Source organism: Cryptomeria japonica, chromosome 1 (assembly GCF_030272615.1).
Source record: "Cryptomeria japonica chromosome 1, Sugi_1.0, whole genome shotgun sequence".
Classification (NCBI taxonomy): Eukaryota; Viridiplantae; Streptophyta; class Pinopsida; order Cupressales; family Cupressaceae; genus Cryptomeria; species Cryptomeria japonica.
Genome location: NC_081405.1, coordinates 712239749 through 712258231, shown reverse-complemented (window position 1 = coordinate 712258231; position 18483 = coordinate 712239749). Strand labels below are relative to the sequence as shown.

Below are 18483 nucleotides of genomic sequence, written 5' to 3'. Positions count from 1 at the left end.
CAATATGAAATATTAAAAAATTAAAATAGCTATCACACATCACAAAACTAATAAACAAGAAATCGATTTATAAAACGTAGACTCAAAATAGATTTCTTCATTACAAATTCTCAAAATTGCATATCTCATAGACGTACAATATTTTGTATCATGAAATTTCATTCTTGTCAACTACTCTATACTAAAAATTAAATAATTACTAAAAGTCCTTTACAAATCCTATTGGTTACATATAAATAGATTTTAAAATGTAACCAATTTTTTCCCTTCATTAGAGATTGAGGTGTCTTGGAAGTAATCTTGGCTTTGTAAACACAAAATTCCTTGACAACATGAGCAAGTTTTTGAGCTTGGGAATGATTACATTCCTCAAATTCCAAATTTCCTTCTTGTTCTAGATATTTACCAATTTTTTTTTGGTAACCCACTTCCTAAGCTAGGATCAAAAGAGGCAACAATTTTATCTGGTGGTTGAGTTGATGTAGTGAATATTGACTTAAGGCTCTTTACTTGTTACTTAAGTTCATATTTAGAATTTTTTTCTTTCTTTGTGTTCTCAATAATTTTTTCAATCAACACTTGGAAATTATAGACATCCTCATCATGTGAGGAAGGTCCTCGATTAATTCTTATAATAGTGAATTCTTTCTTAGCCACCTCATTGATATCTTTATTTTTTGATGGATGAGAAAAATAATAAATGCATGTGACCTAAAGTTAAATATTTCATCAATCTATGTGTTGTCTTTTCTTTCTTAGGTTGGGGTGATCTTCAAAGAAAATTTACTATAACATCAAATTAAATAATGTTTAGTTGAGATACTTTCATCTTTCTTGATCTATTGCAATCTAGAGGATGATGTATTGAAATGGATGTTAGAAGAGGTTCTAGTGGTATTTGAGGAGAATTATAGTGGCCTCATGGGAGGAGTAGTAAATAAAGGTCACATCTTATTGAAGAGGTAATATTAGATGTGTTGGTTAACAGATTTTGTTCTCTCCAAAATGTAACAATATTCACCCTTAGCCTAGACAAAAGAACAAACTATAAGCAATAGTTGGAGAAGTTGCAATTATTTTTGCAACTTTCCTCTGAATTTGAGATGTACAACTCCCTCTTATGATATAAATTTAGGTTTTTTGGGTGTGCTTTTAACCAAAAAGCAGGAAAGGTGAGACTTTTAACCCGAAAGCCTTAAAGGAAAAGGAAAAGGGAAAGAAACCATATACAGAAAGAAATTTGTAACCAATTATCAACGAACACCATTGTTATTCCATTTTCATTCAGAGATAAACATTATATAATAGTGAACAAAGGGGGAGAAATAAATACTTTAATTACCCAGAGCACAAAATATTGAACAAAGAAGCATCCACATAAGAAGAATTCAAATTTATCCAATATAGCACAAAGTATAGTCACATCAGGTAAATTGTTCAAAAACTCCCTTACTTGATATTAAAGCAATGATATTTACTAAATCCAGAATTTTTAGAAAACAACACAAAGTTTGCATTTCCAAACCCCCCTTCCATATCTTCCTTATAACCCCATTTTATAACTAATACCCTATTTATCATTTCAAAGCAATAGTTTCTATAAGAGTAACGGTCTTGAAAATGATCATTTTAAACATTATCCTAGGTAAAACAAAATTAACTAGAAAATTCATCATTAACACTAAACCCATATTATAAATATCCCTAATTTCATGCTTCTTCATCAGGTATGGGGTTTCTGTCAACAATTTGGTTTTCAATCATCTAAGCTTTAGTCTCTTCTTCAATCAATACCCAGAGGACCACTGCAAATTCATCTTCATCTTGTATGTGTTCTCAGGTGAAGTCAGTCAGGTCGATGAGGATGTTGTCCTGCATATACTCAACACTTGGTTGTACCACTAAATCTTTCCCTTTGAGCACCATCTTCCTTGTCTTTTGAAAAACTAATTACTAGGGTTTCTTCTCACAATTATCTCTTCTTGCAATTTGTGTTTGTTATTTTTGACTTGTTCCAAAATTTTTCCTAATAAGGTGATGGTCTTTCTATATTCTATAAAATTAGTTTTTTGTTTCCATGCAAGAGCATGCAACCTTTGGATAATATTTCCTTGTTCACTTTCTAGCCAATTTAGGTCAGGATTAACAAGTGGCAACTAGTTATCACAAGACAAAACCATTCTGACAAAGGAGGATCATGATAGTGTGTGTTACTTTGGCCAGTTTCAAAAGGTGGTGCATTAAATTTCATCTGCAAAAGGTGATAATATCAAATGCTACAACTCATGCCACCACCTTAACGTGTCTTTAGTCGTTTAATCAACCATTAATGAGGGTACTTGTGAATCTTCGTTTGATTTGTTTCTTGGGAGTTGTGTGATGTAGGAAATAGGCTGAACTAGAAGCATGCAAAATAAATTTATTCTCCAATACCCCGACATCGGCCTATAAGGGAGTATCGATCATCAGGCAAAAAAAGGAATTTAGAACAATGTGGATTTCTAGTTGTCACCCGATCACCCGATAGATAATGGCTCAACCTTTGGAAATGCGACATCGGATGAAATTAGAACTCAACAATTCTAAAGCATAGTTCCAATGTGCTAAGGTCTCACCGATAAGGTATGACCGATAAAGAGAATCCGCTAGTTAAATAGAAGTGGTCATTTTAAATTTGAAAATTGAAAGGGGGATAACAACTGACTTTGACTAAGGACAAGGACTAGGAAGATGCGACAAGGGACCCAAAATTTCAAGCAAGACCAATGCATTATCCATTGGTCTATATAGTCAAAAGGCATAAAAGGAAGATAGGGTGCGAGAGAAAAACAAGCCCACTAAAGCCAACTAACACTACAACACACTAGAAGTTATTTATAAATATGTACAGGGGTCAAAACCCCTTACCTCAAGGAAATCCTAGATGAATATTGCAAATCCATTAACGGGCTAAGAGAAATATGACCCACTATGAAAAAATGAGATATGGCCATGTGATGTGTATGAAAATGAGAGCCACATCATGACTGTTGGGACTTCACATTTTAAATTGATAGAATGCAAAAATCTTTAGAATATGCGTTGATGCCCAAAAATCCATTCCTCATTGAAGACCTCTGGATCATTCTTAACCTCCTCAAGACCCACAAAGAACACTAGTTCATCACTAATCACCATTTTCTTAACTTCCTCCGAACATGTACAACAAACATCTAAAATCAAGCACCTTTTCTTCAGATGGTAGGCTAAAACAAATTTTGACCATATGACTGCTGATTGTGGTTTTGGAATGTTGCATTCTGTAAGCATAGGGTTGAATTTTATAACAATGTCTTCTTCTTCCATTGTACAAATAAAATCATCCCTGGGAATGTTAACACAAAGAGAAAGCAATTCACTAATAGCTTCATTAGGTCCAACCATTAAGCTATCAATCCGTTCCATTTCATCCTCACACATGCGTGCCTTATTTGTTGAATTGACATCATAGATAACAAGAGTCTGGAAAGAAAATGTGTAGGATCGTATGGTATCTCTTCTAGAAAAATAATTTACCTTTTGGTAACTTCTCATGTTCCTCATCAGGGAACCTAAAAGATGAGTATTCAGGTTGCATATATGCCAATGTGCATAGATTTGATTACTCCACTTCCCCTACACTTATTGGATTTCCTAAATTTTCCTCAACTTTCTTGTATTCTAAATTAATGTCATTAATTATTGAATCATCAAAAATAAAAAAAACTTACATGTCTAAATCATGATTCAAAAACTCCTTTTCAACTTCTTCAAAAGCATTTTCTACTTTCTAACCCACTTCATTAACATCAAAGGTAAAATCTTCAAATTTAGGAAGAAAAGAAAGTTTTGATATTGTGTCATCCTTACCATTTTCTAGGTTACTGAGGTCATGGGTGAATGTATTTATTCTTTCTTTAGTAATGTGACCATTTTCATCTATAGCTCCACACTTGAAGTCATCATATGAATCCTTCAGGTACCAATTTGGAATAAAGACATCATTGTGTTCGGCTGGCAATGCTTCTTCTTTAGTAGAAATGAATGATGATCTAACTTCACTGGCATGCATGCATGTCAAGAAGGGTCTTGATCTATTATTCCCAACTTGGTTATTACTCTGTTATATCAATGGCTCGCTGGCCTCAATCCATGCTTGTGAAAAATATTGCTCACCAAGAACAAAAAATTTATAAGAGACCTGATTTCCACATTCAAGTTCTTCTTTAAGAAAACATAATTTTTCAAATCTCCTTTGCAACTAATGAGTTTTACCTACAAGATCTTTTAGTATATGGAATCTGCTATGTGTAAAGTTTTGATGCCAATAGCTAACAAGATGAGAGGGGGGGGGGCGCGCAAATCATACAAACTTAATCTTCCATAAAATCAACAGATTCAACCTCGGTAACTTACACTTCAACAATATAATAAAAAATTGATAAACATGCAAAATCATAAACACATAATCATCATAACACATATAACACCAGATTTAACATGGAAACCCAAATAGGGAAAAACCACTGTGGGATTTCAGACCCACTAAGAAATATACTCTTCTAGCGTATGCTTAGTTAAAAGAAAATCATGTTAAAGACTACAAACACATTGCTAGATGTGACCCGGTTAAGGGATTTCCCTCAGACCTATTAGGATCTTCACTTTGTTAGAAGTGACCTTGTCAAAGGATTTCAAACACACATTTAGAATGTTACCTTGCTAGAGGGTTTACAAATAAGACTGTTAAGTTCACTCAGTTAAGAGATTTTTTGTCACTTACACAATAACAGTAATAAAATATATCTGCAACTTCACATCTAAAATGCTAAAGCAGATTCTTATTTGCTCAAAACAATCTTGTCATAGGATTTATCTTGTCCCTCTGCTGGGCTCCCTACTCTGCTATTCAAACAGGTCTTCAAGCTTCTATGCTCGGTAATCACTATGTAGCATCCCTGTGCTTACACATGCCTGCATACATTGTTCATCAACAATTTCTTATTTATAAACAATTTGCTAACCACTGAATCTCCTAGATCACATTTCCCATGATCAATCTTAGCCATCAGATCTTCAATCTTGACTAGGTTCAATGCATCTTTCAATCTGAAAATGTTTTACCTTGCCTTGGGACTTGCATTCCTTTCTTGGAACTTGCACAAGGTTATTGTGGTTCAATCTGCGCTGTAGATCTTCCTGCCGATCTCCCATTGCCATAGATCCTTAACAAACTTCATGCACGACATACCAATCATTTAATCATCTCCAGCTCATCATTGTCCTTCATTAAATAATGCTTTTATCCATCCAATGTGATCTGTCATAACTCGGTTGCAACTCAGTAAATACTAAACTTAACTCGGTAGACATTCCACCTTCATTAACCGATATCGATAACCTTGGGGTTTACCGACTAGGTTCCTTAGGGTTTACCAACTAGGTTCTTTGCTCGGTGACATAGTATAGTATTAACCTTACAATCAACAACATTTGTAGGATATCAAAACAATCTAAACATCATGATCTCATCATTGTCTAACTTGGTAATAGTTTCCCATTGAATAACTTATTTCTCCCCTTTCTCATCACATTCTTTCTGTGTCTTTTACCGACCACCTAATACTCATCAAAACATACTTCTTAAGATATGGCAACATCATACAGAATTAGAAAATCAATTTCTTGACATCAATGACAAAATAATGTTATAAAGATAGTTATCATCCTTTTTCAGTTATATCAATAATCTCCAACAACCTTCTCAATATCCTTAATGAATATCAACAATCTCCTTCTATTGAAATGCCAACAATCTCCCCCTTTGGCATTGATGGCAAAACCAACTTTTAAATGGTAATACCAACAAGATATTCAAATTGATTCGGATTTAGATTGCTTTTACACTTCTCCTATTATCCTTGAGTTGTTAAAATCTCCTGAAGTCTTCTCCCTTTTTCATTAGGCTTCTAAGTTGTTGTCTTGCATTTAGTCTACTCCCTTTTGTAATCTTCTCCCCCTGTCATTAGTCTTCTGTTGTCTTCTTCATTTAGGATTTTACCATTTAGTCTTCTCCCCCTTTGACAACAATGCCAAAAAGTAAAAGAACTAAATCATGATTTCTTCCTCTGTGGAGTGATTTGCCTTGTTGTGTATCATCTCAGTCTCGGTCAGAGCAACTTGACTCTATTCACTATTTCCTGCACACCTTTAGAAAACCTTCTAAAGTGCGTAAATCAACATCAATCCACACATAATCTTTTGTAGATTCATCAAATTGATGCTTTCATCGAACTCTATTAGTGAGTAGAAGATAGGGGTAGAACCCCTAACTTGCTTTTGAGATATTCAAAAGTGTCCCTTGGTAGTGGCTTTGTGAAGATGTCTGCTAATTGCTCCTTTTAACTGATATATTCCAGCACAACTTTCTTCTCTTGAACTTCTTCTCTGAGATAATGATACTTTATATAGATATGTTTTGTCTTAGAGTGCATTACCGGATTCTTTGAAATGTTAATGGCACTCGCATTATCACATAATATAGTTACTGGCTTGGTAACTTTCTCATTTATACCTTCCAACAGTTGTTTGATCCATGCTATATTGGTACAATTCAATGCTGCAGCAACATATTCAGCTTCTGTTGTTGACTGTGAGATACATCCTTATTTCTTACTAAGCCAACTCACTAGTCTTTCTCCTAAAAAGAAAGCTCCAGCACTTGTGCTTTTCCTGTCATCTATGTTGCCTGCCCAATCAACATCAGTATAAACTTTTAAATCAAAATCATTTCTCTTTTCATATACTAAGCTATAATCTTCAGTGCCTCTCAGGTATCTGAAAATTCTCTTGATTGCTGTCATATGGGTTTCCTTGGGATCTGCAGAGAATCTTGCAACAATACCTACTGCATGTGCTATATCTGGTCTACTGTGCACAACATATTGCAACTTCCCAATCATAGATCGATAAAGTGTCTCATCAACAGATGCAGATTCATCATTCTTTGATAGTTTACAGTTAGTAGTCATTAGAGTACTTACTGGTTTAGAGTCCTCCATTCCAAATTTCTTCAAGATTTCCTTTATGTACTTGGATTGAGTAATGAAAATCTCATCTTTCATTTGCAGTATCTGTAAACCTATAAAATACTTTATCTCACCGATTAATGACATCTCAAATTCTTTGCACATTTCATTTCCAAAGTTCTGGTATAAGGAGTCATTACCACAAAAAATAATATCATCAACAAATATGGCTGAGATCAGTATTCCATTGTCCTCATCACTCTTCATGTACATGTTGCTATTTTCACTTGTCCTTATAAAACCAATCTTAATCAAATAAGAGTGCAATCTCTCATACCATGCTCTAGGTGCTTGTTTCAGACCATATAAAGCTTTGTTTAGTTTACATACCTGATCTTTACTCTTGTCTTCAACAAATCCTTTAGGCTGTTCAATGTAGACTTCTTCTTCTAGTATACCATTCAAAAATGTAGATTTAACATCCATTTGATATACCTTGAAATTTTTGAAAGCAGCATATGCCAACAATGTTCTTACTCCCTCAAGTCTAGCCATAGGTGCAAAAGTCCCACCATAATCTATTCCTTCTTCTTGAGCATAACCTTTACAAACTAGTCTTGCTTTGTTTCGAATGACCTCACCTTTTTCATTTAGCTTGTTTCTGAAAATCCACTTTGTACCGATTACATTTTTGTCCTTCGGTCTTGGGATCAGTGTCCATGTGTCATTCTTCTTGATTTGATCAATCTCTTCTGTCATAGCATTTACCCAATCTTCACTTTTAAATGACTCTTTTACTATTCTCGGTTCAAATTCAGATATCAGACATGTGTTCTGTCTCAGTTTGTTCCTTGTCATCACTAGATCGTTCTTATCTCCTATAATCTGACTTGATGCATGAGGTCTTCTGACATATTTGGCTGATATAGGCTCGGTAGGTTCTGTATGATCTTCTTCATCACTCAGTAACTGGACATTCTCTACATTTTCTTCAGCAGCTTTCTCGATAGGACTTCTCGGTTGAACATAAACGAATTCTTCATAATCTTCTGGTTCTTTGGAATTTCCTTCATCATTTCTTTCTGCAAATTCATCAATTTTCACATTTGCACTTTCTACTATTTTGTATGATGATTTGATCAGACATTTAAATGCTTTACTTCTAGAAGAATAACCAAGAAATGTTGCTTCTTCACTTTTCTGATCAAACTTTCCAATTCTGCCATCTTTGTGAACATAGCATCTACTTCCAAAGATTTTAAAATAACTTACATTAAGTTTCTTGTCATACCAGATCTCATATGGTGTCTTCATAGTTCCTTTCTTCAGTTGTACTCGATTCAAGGTGTAAACTGCAGTGCTAATTGCTTCTCTCCAAAATGTTTGAGGTACCCTCTTTTCTATCATCAGGTGTTCTTGGTGCAAATACTTGCCTTTTTATACCATGATCATTGTAGAATAAGTTAAATTCATCAAAAGTGAACTCTCCTCCTCTATCAGATCTAAGACATTTCAGCTGTCTTCTTGTTTCATTTTCAACTCTTTCCTTGTACCATTTAAACATTTGAAAAGCTTCTAATTTTTCTTTTAAAAACATAACTGACATCATCCTTGAGTAATCGTCCACAAATAATATGAAATACTTATCACCATAATAACTTTGAACTTTCATGGGACCACAAAGATCAGTGTGAACTAGATCAAAAATTCCTTTAGAAGTGTAGGACTTACTTATAAAGCTTGATCTTGTCATCTTACCCATCTGGCATCCTCGACATATAGCATTCTCACATTTTTCCAAACTCGGTAGACCTCTTACTCGGTGCTTCTTTCTTATTTTGATCAGATTATCAAAATTTACATGACAAAACCTTTTATGCCATAACCAGGTATCATCTATCTTTGCATAAAGACACTTGTTCCGAGTTGAGTCAAGATGAAATGTATTACCTTTTGTTTGTGTCCCGGTAGCAGCTAATTTTCCATGCTTGTCATGAACTTTGACACTTCCTTTCGGAAATTCTATTTAGTATCCTGTATTGTTTAGCTGTGCTACACTCAACAAATTGTATTTCAAACCTTCAACCCAGTATACATCATCACATTTAGCATTGTCAAGAAGTGTTATAAATCCTTTACCTTTCTCCAGACATGGTGCATCATTACCAAATCTTACATAGCCTCCATCATAGTCTTCTAATTTAACAAACTTGTGTTTATCACCTGTCATGTGATGTGAGCATCCACTGTCTATGATCCAAGAATAATTATTATTTATGTGAGATATTAGGGCTTTTTCTTCATACCTTTCTTCATCTGATCCATCTTTAATAGCCACATAAACAACTTCCTTTGTATCCATTTCATCAGATTTATCATCGTTGGATTTCTCATCAGCTACTAGGCATGTCTTTCTGTCTCTCCTTCTGAAGTCTTGATGTCCTCTATATTGGTTGTCTTTCTGCCCGTTATCTCAGTATTCTCTCTTTTCACTAGATTCTTTGTCAGGGCAGTTAGAAGCCATATGTCCTATTTTATCACAATTGAAACATTTTAAAGGTAGCTTTCCTTTATACTTACCTTTTCCTCTTGGTAACCTTCTGGCTAATAATACTTCAAACTCTTCTTTCTTCTTGATTTCCTCATACAGTTTGTGCACTTTTTCCATGTTCTTGCGAAATATTTCACTAGCTCCACTGTGATTCCCTTCGGAGTACTTACTCATTCTATCATTGTAATTATCAGATTCACCACTATGAAAAGAACTGAATGCAGATTCTACTTTATTTACTAAAGACCCACTGTTATCAAAATTACTTAACTCAAATGCATGTAGCTTACCAATAGTAGCATCCAAAGAAACTGACATGTTAGGTATAGACCTTAGTCCATTGATTGCAGAGACTCGAATGGCATAAGCAGGTAGAAGGGTTCTCAACAACTTACTTGTTATATCCTTTTCTTCAATAGTTCCTCCTGCTCCTTTAATTTGATTGATAATCTCCTTTAACCTTGTACTGTATTGGGTTATGTTCTCACCTTCATTCATTCTCATGGATTCAAGTTGTCCTCTTAGACTATCTACTTTTTCTCTTTGAACATGTTCATCACCGCCATACACAGATATGAGCTTGGTCCACATTGCTTTTGCATCATTGCAGCCTTCTAGATCATTAAACTCTGAGCCGATCAATGCTGATGTTATTTCAATCATAGCTTGAATATGTTATTGCTTTGCCTTTATCTCTTCTAAGGTCATTGGGTTGGTGCTTGGTGGTATGTAATCATTCTCCAAATAATATGTTGCATATTCTCCAGTTCTTGATAAATGCAGCTTCATCCTTTTCTGCCATGTGGAGAAACTTGACTTTTTTAGCTTTGGTGCATCCCTTTTATACATCTTTGGATCTTTGCCTCAAGTACCTTTAAACTTTTTCTTCTGGAGTCCAAAGCTCTGATACCAATTGTAAATTTCTGATGCAATTAGCTAACAAGATGAGAGGGGGGGGGGGGTGAATCATACAAACTTAATCTTCCATAAAATCAATAGATTCAACCTCGGTAACTTATACTTCAGCAATATAATAAAAAATTGCTAAACATGCAAACTCATAAACACATATAACACCAGATTTAACGTGGAAACCCAAATAGGGAAAAACCACTATGGGATTTCGGACCCACTAAGAAATATACTCTTCTAGAGTATGCTCGGTTAAAAGCAAATCCTGTTAAAGATTACAAACACATTGCTAGATGTGACCTGGTTAAGGGATTTCCCTCAGATCTGTTAGGATCTTCACTTTGTTAGAAGTGACCTTGTCAAAGGATTTCAAACACTCAATTAGAATGTCACCTTGTTAGAGGATTTACATATAAGACTGTTAAGTCCACTTGGTTAAGAGATTTCCTGTCACTTTCACAAAATAATAGTAACACAATCTATCTGCAACTTCACATCTGAAATGCTAAAGCAGATTCCTATTTGTTCAATACAATCTAGACATAGAACTAATCTTGTCTATCTGCTAGGCATCAATACTCTGTTATTCTAACAGGTCTTCAAGCTTCTGTGCTCGGTAATCACTATGTAGCATCCCTATGCATACAGTTGCCCGCATACATTGTTTATCAACAATTCCTTATTTATAAACAATCTTCTAACCGCTTAATCTTCTTGATCACATTTCCCATGATCAATCATAGCCATCAGATCTTCAATCTGGTCTAGGTTCATTGTATCTTTCGATCTGAAAATGTTTTACCCCACCTTGGAACTTGCACAATCACCTTGGAACTTGTGTTAGGGTAATGTTGTTCAATCTGAGCTGTAGATCTTCTTGCCGACTTTCCATTGCCTTAGATTCATTTAACAAACTTCTTTTACGGCTTTCCAATCATTGATCCACTCTAGCTCATCAGCATCTTTCATTAAATATCACATGTAAACATTTAATGCATTATGTTTTAGCTCGGTTACAACTTGGTGAATACTAAACTTCACTCGGTAGACATTCTATCTTCATTAACCGACTGTGATAACCTTAGGGTTTACCGACTAGGTTCTTTGCTTGATAACATAGTATAGTATTAACCTTTACATTTTACAACATATGTATGATGTTAAAACAATCTAAAACATCAAGATCTCATCATTGTTTGACTCAGTAGAGTTGCCCATTGAATAACTTATCCCTTGATTCATCATATTCTTTCCTATGTCTTTACCGACTTCTTTATAATCTTCATATCATATTTCTTAAGATATGGCAACATCATACTGAATTAGAAAATCAATTTCTTGACATCAATGACAAAATAATAATATCAAGATAGTAAAACATCTTTAATTAGTTATGTCCATAATCATCAACAACCTTCTCAATATCCGTGTAATATTGCCAGCAATCTCCCCCTTTGGCATTGATGGCAAAACCAATTGATTTGACCTTTAAAAATTCGGATTGCTGTGATTCTAAAATGTTGAAATGCTCTCCCCCGTACATCAGACTTCTCTTTTGTTTTTAGTCTTTATTTCAATTTGTAGTCTTCTCTCAGTCTTCTTCAGGTCTTCTCCCCTTTTGGTAGATCTTCTCCTTCTTGGTCTTCTCCCCCTGGGTCTTCTCCTTCTTGGTCTTCTCCTCCTTTGACAACAATGCCAAAAAGAATAGAACTAAAACATAATTTCTTTCTATAAGAAGTTATTTCCTGCTGTTGTGTATCAACTGAGTCTTGGTCAGAGCATTTGTTTACAATTCCTGTTCCCTGTATCATTTTCTATATTATCCCAGTATTATTTCCACTACACTTTCAGAAAAACATTCTAAAGTGTATCACTCCAGCATCAGCTCCCCAAAAGATATTCAATAGAGTCATCGAAGTGATGCTTTCACCGAACTCGGTCAGTGAGTAAAAGATAGGGGTAGGACCCCTAACTTACTTCTGAGATATTCAAAAGTGTCTTTGGTAGTGGCTTGGTGAAGATATCAGCTATTTGCTCCTTTGTGTTGACATATTCCAACACCACTTTCTTCTCTTGAGCTTCTTCTCTAAGATAATGATATTTGATAGAGATGTGCTTTGTCTTAGAGTGCATAATAGGGTTCTTTGAAATATTAATGGCACTAGTATTGTCACAAAATATAGTTACTGGCTCGGTAACTTTCTCATTTATACCTTCCAATAGTTGCTTGATCCATGCAATTTTGGTACAATTCAGTGCTACTGCAACATATTCAGCTTCGACTGTTGACTGAGAAACACATCCTTGTTTCTTGCTAAGCCAACTCACTAGTCTTTCTCCTAAGAAGAAAGCTCCTCCACTTGTGCTTTTTCTGTCATTAATGTTGCCTGCCCAATCAGCATCAGTATAAACTTTTAGATCAAAATCATTTCCTTTCTGATATACTAAGCCATAAACTTCAGTGCCTTTCAAGTATCTGAAAATTCTTTTGATTGTTGTCATGTGTATTTCCTTGGGATCTGCAGAGAATCTTGCAACAATACCTATTGCATGTGCTATATCTGGCCTGCTGTGAACAACATATTGTAGTTTTCCAATCATGGATCGGTAGAGTGTCTCATCAATAGATGCAGATTCATCATTCTTTGATAGTTTATAGTTGGTAGTCATGGGAGTACTTACTGGCTTTGAATCCTCCATTCCAAATTTCTTCAATATTTCTTTTATGTATTTGGATTGAGTAATGAAAATCTCATTTTTCATTTGCAGTATCTGTAAGCCTATAAAATACTTTATCTCACCGATTAATGACATCTCAAATTCTTTGCTCATTTCATTTCCAAAGTTCTTGCATAAAGAGTCATTTCCAGAAAATATAATATCATCAACAAATATGGCTAAGATTAGTATTCCATTTTCATCATTCTTCATGTACATGTTGTTGTTCTCACTTGTCCTTATAAAACCAATCTTAATCAAATAAGAGTGCAATCTTTCATTCCATGCTCTAGATGCTTGTTTCAGACCATATAAAGCTTTGTTCAATTTACATACCTGGTCTTTATTATTGTCATCAACAAATCCTTCAAGTTGTTCAATGAAAACTTCTTCTTCTAATATTCCATTCAGAAATGCAGATTTGACATCCATTTGATAGACCTTGAAGTTCTTGAAAGCAACATATGCCAACAATGTTCTAACTCCTTCAAGTCTAGCAATAGGTGCAAAAGTCTCACCATAATCAATTCCTTCTTCTTGGGCATAACCTTTGCAAACCAATCTTGCTTTGTTTCGAATGACCTCACCTTTCTCATTTATCTTATTTCTGAAGATCCACTTTGTATCGATTACATTTTTGTCCTTCGGTCTTGGGACTAGTGTCCATGTGTCATTCTTCTTGATTTGATCAATCTCTTCAGTCATAGCATTTATCCAATCTTCACTGTTAAATGCCTCTTTCACTATTCTCGGTTGAAATTCAGATATCAAACATGTGTTTTGTCTCAGTTTGTTCCTTGTCATCACTGGATCATCCTTATCTCCTATAATCTGACTTGGTGCATGGTGTCTTCTAACATACTTGGCTAATACAGGCTTGGTAGGCTCTGTATGATCTTCTTCATCACTCAGTAACTGGATATTTTCTTCAGTTTCTTCAACAGTTATCTCGGTAGGACTTCTTAGTTGCACATAGACAAATTCATCATAGTCTTTCGGTTCTTTGGAATTCCTTTCATCAGTTCTTTCTGCAAATTCATCAATTTTCACATTTGCACTTTCTACTATTTTGTTAGATGATTTGATCAGACATTTAAATGCTTTGCTTCTAGAAGAATATCCTATAAATGTTCCTTCTTCACTTTTCTGATCAAACTTGCCATTTCTATCATCTTTATGAACATAGCATTTACTTCCAAAGATTTTAAAATAACTTACATTAGGTTTCTTGCCATACCAGATTTCATAAGGTGTCTTCAACGTTTCTTCAATTGAACTCGGTTCAAGGTGTAAACAGTTGTGCTTATTGCTTCTCTCCAAAATGTTTGTGGAACCTTCTTCTCAATCATCAGTGTTCTAGCACAATCCACAATATATCTATTTCTTCTTTCAGCTATTCCATTCTACTATGGAGTTCTCGGTGCAGAGACTTGTCTTTTAATACCATGATCATTGCAAAATAGGTTGAACTCATCAGATGTGAACTCTCCTCCTCTATCTGATCTAAGACATTTCAGTTGTCTTCCTGTTTCATTTTCAATTCTAGCCTTGTACCACTTAAACATTTTAAAAGCTTCTGATTTTTCTTTTAAAAACATTACTGACATCATCCTTGAATAGTCATCCACAAATAATATAAAATACTTATCACCATAATAAATTTGAACTTTCATAGGACCACAAAGATTAGTGTGCACAAGATCTAAAATTTCCTTAGAAGTGTAGGACTTACTTGTAAAGCTGGATCTTGTCATCTTACCCATCTGGCATCCTCGACACATAGCATTCTTAGGTTTTTCAAGACTCGGTAGACCTCTTACTCTATGCTTCTTGCTTATCTTGATCAGATTATCAAAATTAACATGACAAAACCTTTTATGTCATAACCAGGTATTATCAATCTTTGCATGCAAACACTTATTGTGAGTTGAGTCAAGGTGAAATGTATTACCTTTTGTTTGTGTCCCGGTAGCAGCTAACTTTCCATTCTTGTCATGAACTTTGACAATTCCTTTCTGAAATTCTATTCGGCAACCTGTGTTGTTTAGCTGTGCTACACTCAACAAGTTGTATTTCAAACCTTCAACCCAATAAACATCATTGCATCTTGCTTTATCAAGAAGTGTTATGGATCCTTTATCTCTTACCAGACATGGTGCATCATTACCAAATCTAACATAGCCTCCATCATAATCTTCTAACATAACAAATGTGTGTTTATCTTGTGTCATATGATGTGAACATCCACTATCTATAATCCAAGAATCATTAGTGTTTATGTGAGATATTAGGGCTTTTTCTTCATACCTTTCTTCATCTGATCCATCCTTGATAGCCACATAAACAACTTCCTCTATATCAATCTCATCTGATTTATCATCTTCAGATTCCTCATCAGCAATTAAGCATGTCTTTCTTCTTCTGAAGTCTCGGTGTCCTCTGTAATGATTATCTTTCTGTCTGTCATCTCGGTAATGTCTCTTTTCAGTGAAATCTTTGTCAGGACAGTTAGAAGCCATATGTCCAATCTTATCACAATTGAAACATTTCAAAGGTAGTTTTCCTTTATACTTACCTTTGCCTCTCGGTAACCTTTTGGCCAATAGTGCTTCAAACTCTTCTTGCTTTCTGATTTCTTCATATAGTTTGTGTACCTCCTCCATGTTCTTTCGAAATCTTTCACTTGCTCCACTGTGATCTCCTTCAAAGTACTTATACTTTCTTTCATTGTAATCATTAGATTCAGTCAGATGAAAAGAACTAAATGCAGATTCAACTTTATTTACCGATGACCCACTATTATCAAAATTACTTACCTCAAATGCATGTAGCTTACCAATAGTAGCATCCAAGGAAATTGGCATATTAGGTACAGACCTCAATTCAGTGATTGCAGAGACTCGGATTGCATAGGCAAGTAAAAGGGTTCTTAACAACTTACTTGTCACATCCTTTTCTTCAATAGTTCCTCCTGCTCCTTTGATTTGATTTACAATCTCCTTTAGTCTTGTACTGTACTGGGTTATGTTCTCACCTTCATTCATCCTCATAGATTCAAGTTGTCCTCTTAGACTATCAACTTTTGCTCTTTGAACATGTTCATCTCCTCCATATACAGATATGAGCTTAGTCCACATTGCCTTTGCATCATTGCAGCCTTCTAGATCATTAAACTCAGAATCGATCAATGCAGATGTTATTTCAATCATTGCTTGAATATGTTCTTGCTTCGCCTTTATCTCTTCCATAGTCAATGGATAGGTGCTCGGTGCAGCAAAATCATTCTCTAGATAGTATATAGCATATTCTCCAACTCTTGACAGATGTAGCTTCATCCTTTTCTGCCATGTAGAGAAACTTGACTTATTCTGTTAGAGTATTCGGGTATTTACTTGATTAATTAAACATTCTTTGTTTAATTATTTAAGTTCCCTTTATCTCTATTACACTTAAGCTAACTTTAGGTGCATATAATTAATTGTTTTAATTAATTATTATGTGCAAACCTAGGTTTTCCCTTTTTAGGGTTTCTTGACCTATTAAAGGTTGAGTTCTTTCTTTTCATTGTAAGAATCACATTACATATTTTTGTGAATATTGAGCTCTCTCTTTTTGAGCATATTCTCTGTGTTTTGTATGTTCTTCAGATTTTGCTTCATTGCTTCTCCTTGTAACAGGTTATTCGGCTTGCAGAAGATCTTCAGGCTCCTGTGGTGTTGTATTTTCTCAACTCCTATATATTCAGCTTAGGTGCATCCCTCTTATACATCTTTGGATCTTTAACTCAATTTCCTTTAAACTTTCCTTTCGGAGTCCAAAGCTTTGATACCAATTGATAGTTCTGATACTTAATATAAGTACAAATCCAATAGCCAACAAGATGAGAGGGGGGGGGGTGCAAGCTACAAACTTAATTATCCATAAAAACATCAGATTCAACCTCGGTAACATATATCAGTCATATAATAAAAAACTATCAAACATGCAAAGTCAAAAGCATATGAACAATATAAACCTCATAACACCAGATTTAACGTGGAAACCCAAATAGGGAAAAACCACTGTGGGATTTTGGACCCACTAAGAAATATACTCTTCTAGAGTATGCTCGGTTAAAAGCAAATCCTGTTAAAGATTACAAACACATTGCTAGATGTGACCTGGTTAAGGGATTTCCCTAGGATCTTCACTTTGTTAGAAGTGACCTTGTCAAAGGATTTCAAACACTCAATCAGAATGTCACCTTGTTAGAGGATTTACATATAAGACTGTTAAGTCCACTCGATTAAGACATTTCCTGTCACTTTCACAAAATAATAGTAATACAATCTATCTACAACTTCACATCTGAAATGCTAAAGCAGATTCCTATTTGTTCAATACAATCTAGACATAGAACTAATCTTGTCTATCTGTTGGGCATCAATACTCTATTATTCTAATAGGTCTTCAAGCTTTTGTGCTTGGTAATCACTATGTAGCATCCCTGTGCATACACTTGCCCGCATACATTGTTTATCAACAGTTCCTTATTTATAAACAATCTTCTAACCGCGTAATCTCCTTGATCACATTTCCCATAATCAATCATAGCCATCAGATCTTCAATCTTGTCCAGGTTCATTGTATCTTTCGATTTGAAAATGTTTTACCCCACCTTGGAACTTGCACAATCACCTTGGAACTTGTGTTAGGGTAATGCGGTTCAATCTGAGCTGTAGATCTTCTTGCCGACTTTCCATTGCCTTAGATTCATTTAACAAACTTCTTTTACGGCTTGCCAATCATTGATCCGCTCCAGCTCATCAGCATCTTTCATTAAATATCACATGTAAACATTTAATGCATTATGTTTTAGCTCGATTACAACTTGGTGAATACTAAACTTCACTTGGTAGACATTCTATCTTCATTAACTGACTGCGATAACCTTAGGGTTTACCAACTAGGTTCTTTGTTTGATAACATAGTATAGTATTAACCTTTACATTTTACAACATATGTATGATGTTAAAACAATCTAAAACATCAAGATCTCATCATTGTTTGACTCAGTAGAGTTGCCCATTGAATAACTTATCCCTTGATTCATCATATTCTTTCCTGTGTCTTTACCGACTTCTTTATAATCTTCATATCATATTTCTTAAGATATGGCAACATCATACTGAATTAGAAAATCAATTTCTTGACATCAATGACAAAATAATAATATCAAGATAGTAAAACATCTTTAATCAGTTATGTCCATAATCA

General features: G+C 34.7%; 1 protein-coding gene across 1 annotated transcript in view; it reads left to right on the top strand.

Annotated features, from left to right (window-relative positions):
- LOC131050391 (MLO-like protein 13) overlaps positions 1 to 18483 on the top strand; it is a 151935-nt gene that overhangs the window by 13294 nt on the left and 120158 nt on the right. The gene's annotated exons all lie outside the window — the stretch shown is intronic.